At 41.4% G+C, this 8,204-nt stretch overlaps 1 pseudogene; it reads left to right on the forward strand.

Annotated features, from left to right (window-relative positions):
- The first annotated feature begins 233 nt into the window (after window positions 1-233).
- Window positions 234-1,077, forward strand: LOC143649230 (TBC1 domain family member 7 pseudogene; annotated as a pseudogene).
- The last annotated feature ends 7,127 nt before the right edge of the window (window positions 1,078-8,204 follow it).

Genomic DNA, 8,204 nt, shown 5'->3' on the forward strand with positions numbered 1-8,204 from the left:
CTATGTGATGATACTAAGAATTACTGAGTGCATTTGTAGAATGGAATGATTTCTAAATGTTGTGTTAATTTCTTTTCTTTTTTTTTGATTAATAAAAAAATTTAAAAAAAAAAAAAAAAAAAAAACACACACAAAGGCTACCCCTTCCTACCACAGGCTTCGGCTGGCCTCATTTCCAGGGCTCTCCCGGACCACTTAACCTCAGCCAGATGCGAGTCCCTCCTGGAGAATGAAACGTGACCAAGGCCTGGCAGAGAAATTCCTCTTCAGTATATTATGAGAATGTGGTGTTTTGTGGCGTTGAAGAAAAGAAATCATTAGAAGTTCTCCTAAAAGATGATTGATTGGATATTGAGAAGCTTTGCACCTTTAGTCTTCCATCTATGTACTCTGCCTCAATGTGCACGGTGGCTTTAGGGATCCTGCCTTCACACCACGAGTCCCACACCCTGTGATAATGTGCCCCGAGGATCAGAACTCATATCTTTCATGCCCTGAAAGTCATTCGCTTCTTCAGTGACCCCGGCCCTCAGGTTGAAATCTATCTTGAAATATATCGGTTGAAATCAGGGAAGCTGCCTCCAAGTCCCTCTTTTCCACTGAAGCCAGAAGATGAGATATCTCTGGACATTGCAAAAGTCATCGAAGGAAGAGATGATGGAAGATAATGTCGACTGTTGCTGGATCCTCTGAAGCATTGTGAACTGATTAAAGAACAGCTACCAAAGGCTTTGGAAGTCCTTGGATCTGGAAGACATCACGCTGCTGAATCACCTGAAAACGTGTCCTGCGGTGTCCAAACTTCCCTATGACCTCTGGTTCAAGATGTTCTTTGCAGGATACTTACCTGGAGCCCACTGACAGAGAGTTTGGCATAAAGTTGTAAGTGCATCCGTAGGATTCTAGTTTTCATAGCTGTGGAAATCTTATTAACGTTTAAAAATGAAAGGAATGGCACTCAACAGTGCAGCAAAGATAAGAAAGTTTCTGGAAAATATCCCCCAGGACAAATCAGATGCAATTGTGAGCAAGGCCATCGACCTGTGCCACAAGCACCGTGGGACGCTGGTCCATTGAGCCTGAGTGTGCCTGCCGGCCTCCCCGACTGTCCACTCCAGAGTGATTGAAAATCTAGTCCTTGCTTGGTGCTCAAAGTGAAAATTTTTTCCCATTAAAATTATTTAATTAAGATTGAAACCAAAAAAACTCAACAGTCCCCATGATGGGGACCTTCTTTAGACACTCTTCCGAGTTAGAAAGCTCAGCTTGAATAAAAGTAATAACAGTGGAGCATTTATTGAGCATCTATTATGTGTCAGCTTTTTCACAGCCTTCCAAAGGACTCTTCTCCATCTCCCAATTTATGCATTCATGCATTTGTTTATATGTCTGTTGTGCACACATTTGTTAATTTCAGCAAAGATTTACTAAGCACCTACTGGGAACCAGCTCTGTTCCAAGTGCAGGAATTGTAGCTGTGAAGAAGATAAAAATCCCTGCCCCTGGAAAACAGTCTGGTGGTGGGCCAAATAGGGTGGTGGTTTGGAGCTGTATGAACCCCAGGAAAACATGTTCTTAAATTTAATCCATTTCTGTGGGTGTGAACCCAATGTAAGCAGGACCTGTTGATGAAGCTACTTCAGTTAAAGTGTGAACTACCTCAGTCAGGATGGGTCTTAATCCTTTGACTGGAGTCCTTTATAAAAGAATGAAATTCAGACAGAGAGAGAGAGAAAGCTACAGGAAGCAAGAAAGTGAACTTCACCAGAACCCAGAAGAGAAGAAAGAGACCAAGAGATGCCACCAGGTGACAGGCTAAAGACAAAAGATTGGCAGCAGCCAGCTCCAGAGTGCCCCAGCCTTTGGGAAGAAAGCATTACTTTAATGATGGCTTGATGTGGATTTTTTCACAGCCTCAAACCATGAGCATTCCTGTTGTGAAACCAGACCCATTCCATCATCTTTGCTTGGGCAGCCTAGGAAATTAAAACAGACAAGGATTTACCATATGATCAGACGATTCTACTCCTAGGTGCACACCCAAAAGAATGCGAAGGAGATGTTCAAGCATACATTAGTGCATGCGTGCCTACTACGGTATACGCAATAGCCAAAAGGTAGGAGCATCACACAGGTCTATCAATGGATGAATGGATAAATAAAATGTAGTATATGTATGCAATGGAATATTGCTAAACAATAAAGATGAATGAATTCTGATTCGTGCTGCAACATGGATGAACCTTGAGAATATTATGTTGAATGAACGAAGCCAGATACAAAAAGTCACATTTTGATTATTCCATTTATGTGGAATAGTCCGGAATAGGTAAATCCATAGGAACAGAAAGTAGACTAGAAATTTCTAGGACTGGGAGGAGGAGGGAATGGGGAGTGAGTGCTAATGGGTGTGGGGTTACCTTTGGGGTAATGAGAATGTTCTGGAACTAGAAAGGTATGGTTGTTGCATAATATTGTGAATGTACTAAATGCCACTGAATGTTCACTTTTAAAATAGTTTGTTCAGGCGGAGTGATGGTGGCTCAGCAGCAGAATTCTTGCCTGCCATGCCAGAGACCTGGGTTCGATTCCCAGTGCCTACCCAAGTTAAAAAAAAGAAATGGTTTGTTCTATGCTATATGAATTTCACCTCAATTAAAAAAGAATCCTTGTTTCCCGGAGTTGATGTTCTGGAAAGAGAAACCAATAGCAGCCATGATAAATAAGTTGAATACATAGCATGTTAGATGGTGCTAAGGGCTAAGGAGGGAAATAAAGCAGGGAAAGTATAGCAAGTATCAGGGGTATATAGAAGTCCTGGCCAGCGACTCTATGAGGTAAGTGTTTCTGCACTCATTTTACAGATGGGTAAACTGAGTCTCCAAATGAGGAAGTCACTTCCCAAGGTTGCACAGAGGGAACAAGTCAAGAATGTAATTTGCCTCCCTTGGAGTCATCCCAGCTCTAACCTCAAGGTGGACAGCTGAGGCACAGGGAACAAAGGGAAGGAGAGACACCCAGGAAAGATAGGGTTGCCTGGGGCAACTGCACAGGTTGTGCACTGCACAACTCCAAAAGACAGCATTCACAGAGCCCACCGTGTGAACAGTGCCCCTTGGAGTAAAGAAAGGCACAGGATCACAAATCTACACAGTGGCCTGGGGGAGCCCAGGAAAGGAAGATGCCATCGCAATTGGTGTATCCCCTCTAGCATGTTTTTGTCACTTAATGACACATGGTAGGTACTTCTCACAGAAGCACATCAAGATCTAGCTGAGAAGAACAAAGGAATGTCATTACTGCAGGTGCTGAAAATAGATGGTAATTCATATTTTAAAATTTTACCGTATGTGTGACACTAAACCAAAAAAAATGTTTATTTGGTACAAAATTTATATTTTGACTAGTGTATTTCCTAATATAACTTATGTGGACAGCTTAATTGAACATCATAAGTACATGGAATCTTGAGTAGGGCATGAGATCTTGTGGGTTTGTCCAGAGTGATGCCCCAATGAATCCCAGAGTGATTTGAACAGTGAATGAAAAAGTATTTGCAAAGTCCCCTCAGGGGAATGGCAAGAAAGGGGGGAAATTCAACTTACCCATGTGGAGAATTCCTGATGTTCTCACAAGCAGTGGGGACAACCAAAGCAATAGGCTGAGCCCTCAATCTTGGGGGTTGTTCATATGAAACTTAACCCCACAAAGGATAGGCTAAGCCTACTTAAAATTAGGCCTCAGAATCACTCCCAGAGAACCTCTTTTGTTACTCAGATGTGGTCTCTCTCTCTCTCAGCCAACACGACAAGCAAATTCACTGCCCTCCCCCTCTCTACGTGGGACATGACTCCCAGGGGTGTGGACCTTCCTGGCAATGTGGGACAGAAACCCTAGAATGAGCTGGGACTCAGTATCAAGGGATTGAGAAAACCTTCTCAACCAAAAAGGGGAAGAGAGAAATGAGGCAAAATAAGGTGTCAATGGCTGAGAGATTCCAAACAGAGTCGAGAGGTTATCCTGGAGGTTATTCTTATGCATTAAATAGATATCACTTTTTTAGTTAAGGTATGATAGAGGGGCTGGAGGGAACTGCCTGAAACTGTAGAGCTGTGTTCCAGTACCCATGTGTCTTGAAGATGATTGTATAATTATATCACTTTCACAATGTGACTGTGTGATTGTGAAAACCTTGTGTCTGATGCTTCTTTTATCTACCTTATGAACATATGAGTAAAACACATGGATTAAAAATAAATAAATAATAGAGGGAACAAAGGTTAAAACAAATTTAGTAGATTGAAATGCTAGTGATCAATGAAAAGGGGGGATAAATGGTATGGTATGAATGAATATTTTTTTGTTTTGTTTTTATTTCTTTTTCTGAATTGATGCAAATGTTCTAAGAAATGATCATGGTGATGAATATACAACTGTGTGATGATATCATGAGTTCTTGATTATATACCAAGAATGGAATGATCATATGGTAAGAATGTTCGTGTTTGCATGTTGCTATATTTTTTTAAAAATTTTTTTTCAATCCAAAAAAAAAGAAATAACTCTTAGACATGCCTATAGGTAGTCTAAGCTTCTCTGATCCCTATATAAGCTTCACAAGAGTAAGCCTCATGATCGAGGGCATGGCCTATTGATTTGGGTGTCCCTAAAGTTTGACACAGCATCAGGGGTTTGCTGGTAAGGTTTAATAGTTTCATATTCTTTCTCCTATACCACAAGGGACTTTGCCAATACTCTTTTGATTATCTGCTTAATATACTCTAGGATGTTTCCAGGTATTACAATAATCTATACAGGATTAAAGGACCTCTTTGCTTTAAAAAAAAAAACTAGGAATAGAAGGAAACATCCTCAACATGATAAAAGGCATATATGAAAAACCCACAACTAATATCCTACTCAATGGTGAAAGATTTAAAGCTTTCCCTCTGAGAACAGGAACAAGACAAGGATGCCCACTGTCACACTGTTATTCAACATTGTTCTGTTAAGTTCTAGCTACAGAAATTAGGCAAGAAAATGAAATAAAAGGCATCCAAATTGGAAAGGAAGAAGTGAAACTTTCCCTATTTGCAAATGACTTGAACCTATTTAGAGAAAAACCCAAAAATGCACAACAAGTTGCTAGAGCTAATAAAATTAATTCAGCAAATTTTTTTGAAATACAAAAAAATTGGATACAAGATCAGCATACAAAAACCAGTAGAGTTTCTACACACTAGCAATGAACAACCTGAAGTGGAAACCAGGAAAAAAATTCCATTTATAGTAACAACTAAAAGAATAAAATATCTGGAAATAAAGTTAACTAACGATGTAAAGGGCTTGTATGCAGAAAACTGCAAAGTATTGATAAAAGAAATCAAAGACCTAAATAAATGAGCTTGTGGATTGGAAGACTAAGTATCATTAAGATATCAATTCTACCAAAAGTGATACCCAGAGTCAATGCCATCCTAATCAAAATTCTAACATCCTTCTTTGCAGAAATGGAAAAGCCAATCATCAAATTGATATGGAAGGGTGTAGGGTCCTGAATAGCCAAAGCCATCATGAAAACTTGAAACTTATTACAAAACAATAATAATCAAAAAAAGCATGGTACCAGGTGGTGCGACAGTGACTCGGTGGCAAAGTTCTCTCCTGCTATGCCGGAGACCCGGGTTCAATTCCCAGTGCCTGGCCATGGGGGAAAAATAAAGCATGGTACCTGCACAAGAACTAGGCATAAAGACCAATGGAATCAAAATAAGAGTTCAGAAATAAACCCTCACATTATGACTAACTCATTTTTTAAAAGAGTGCCAAGTCCACTCAGTGGGAAAAGAATAGTCATTTTCAACAAATGGTGCTCAGAAAACTGGATGTCCATGTGTAAAAGAATGAAGGTGGACCCCTACCTCACACTGTATACAAAATTAACTCAAAATTGATTATAGAGGAGGCAGGGTAAGATGATGGTGTTGTGAATTGTGGAATTTAGTTCATCTTCTAAGACAACCAGTAAATAGCCAGGAACTGTATGGAATAACTGTTTGGGGGATGTCAGCGACCAGACACACATCTTATACCAATTTGGAGCAGTGGAATAGCTGAGGGGCCACACAGAACTGTGAGTCTCTCAAGCCATGGAAGCTGATACCTCTCTCCCATGGGTATGGCAGACTGGTTCCGCAAGGGAATGAGAAGCCCTGCTGTGCCACCTGGACCAGTCAACCCACCAGGCATGAGAATAGCTGTCCCATCCCATGCCATCTTGCTCACCAGGCAGCCACAGTCAGGGAGAGGCGGGTAGGAGAAGAGGTGGCTCAAAACACCACATGTTGGGAAGCCTCAAGAAGAAGTGCATCTCTCCATGAGATCTGGGTGAGTAATTATTGACAAACTAAATGCAAATGGGGAACTTCAGTGCAAACCCAAGCAAATACAAAACCTTAAATGAGTCAAGGAAATCAACTTGTAAAATAACCTCATCAAGATAAACAAATGCCCTGAATGCAACAGCAAATCACAAAACATGCAAAGATTCAGGCAGGTATGGTCCAGCCAAAATATCAAATTAAAACACTGGAGGGGACACAGGATTTGGAACGATAAAATTAAGGATGTTCATAATGACATAAAGGATATCAAGAAGACACTGGGGGAGGATAAAGAAGAATTTGACAGAATAACTAGAAAAATAACAGAGCTCACAGAGATGAAAGTTACTTTAGACCAAACTAAAAATATACTAGAGACAAACAACAGATTTGAAGAGATGAAGAGAGAATAAGCAAGCTGAAGACAGGACAATTGAACTCGAGTGTAAAAAGAACAAATGGCAAGAACAATGGGGAAAAAATGGAGCAGAATTTCAGGAAAATGACAACACAAAGAGCACAAATATAAGAATCATCAGTGTCCCAGAAGGAGAGATGAGTAAAGGGCTAGGAAAGTTAGTTGAAGAGATAATGGGGGAACCTTCCCAACTCTTATAAAAAGACACAAAGATGCAAATCAAAGAAGCCCAATGAACTCAAAATAGAAAAAAATCCAAATAGACGTACTCCAAGACACATACTAATCAGAATGTCAAATGTTGAAGAGAAGCAGAAACTCCTGAAAGCGGCAAGAAAAAAGCAACTCGCTACATACAACAGAAACTGTATAAGACTGAGTTTGGACTGCACAACCAACACCATGGAGGTGAGAAGGCAATGGTATGGTATATTTAAGATCCTGAACAAGAAAGAATTCCAGCCAAGAGTTCTTTATCCAGCCAAGCTGTCCTTCAAAATTGAGGGAAAGATTTGCCTCCTGGACCAGGAAAAAAAAGAAAGAAAAATTGAGGGAGAGAGAAGACTTCCGGGAAGACGGTGGGGTGGGGTGGACTGGTTTCACCCCTGCTCTGTGGGACAAGATAAGAGATGGGGAGAGAATGACTAGGACTGTGGTCCTGAGGGGTGAGGAATTTAAGAGAGTCTCCAGAGTTTCTTGGGGAGGAGAGAGGCAGGGAGACCTGGACAGGGAAAGCAGGGGTGGTCTGATTGGCTGTGATCCCCACGTGGGGAAGGACAGAGCTGTAGACCTGACCATACCTCTGCTCCAGCCTGCCCCGGCCCGCTGGCTGGGGAAACGTCCCCGGGTGGCTCTTAGCCAGCAGTGCCCAAGGGAAGCTCAAAGGTCTGCATGGCTGAATGTTGCAAAAAGCTGTGCCCCCGGAAAAGCCATCCTGCACGTGAGTAGTGGATCTGCCAGGTGCCGGGCGCTTGTGCTCAGCTACTCCCCTGAGTGCTGCTCTTGGCTCCCGGGTCCTGTGCTCGTGCAGCAGCCATCCCACCCCGCCATCTCCCCAGCCTGCCAGGGCAGTCCAGGAGGGGCGGGCCTGAGGGAGGAGGAGCTTCGAGACTGCCACCTGCTGGGAAGAAGTGGTAACTGCAGTCTGGCAAACTCCCTATCTGCCTAATATTAAAATAGCTATATATTTTTTAAATTTTTTTATTTTTACTTCTTATTTTTATCAATCTATTTGTTTATTTTCACTTCCTTCTGTGAGCATCACTGTGAGTTCATTCCCAATATATCTTGGGGTGTCTCCTTCTGACTTTGGGACCTACTGCTGTTGAAGTATATTTATTTTTGTTTGTTTGTTTTGATTGTATTTTTAATTATCATTATTTTTATTATCACATCCACAGAGG

The sequence above is a fragment of the Tamandua tetradactyla genome, chromosome 11 (assembly GCF_023851605.1).
Source record: "Tamandua tetradactyla isolate mTamTet1 chromosome 11, mTamTet1.pri, whole genome shotgun sequence".
In the NCBI taxonomy this organism is placed as follows: Eukaryota; Metazoa; Chordata; class Mammalia; order Pilosa; family Myrmecophagidae; genus Tamandua; species Tamandua tetradactyla.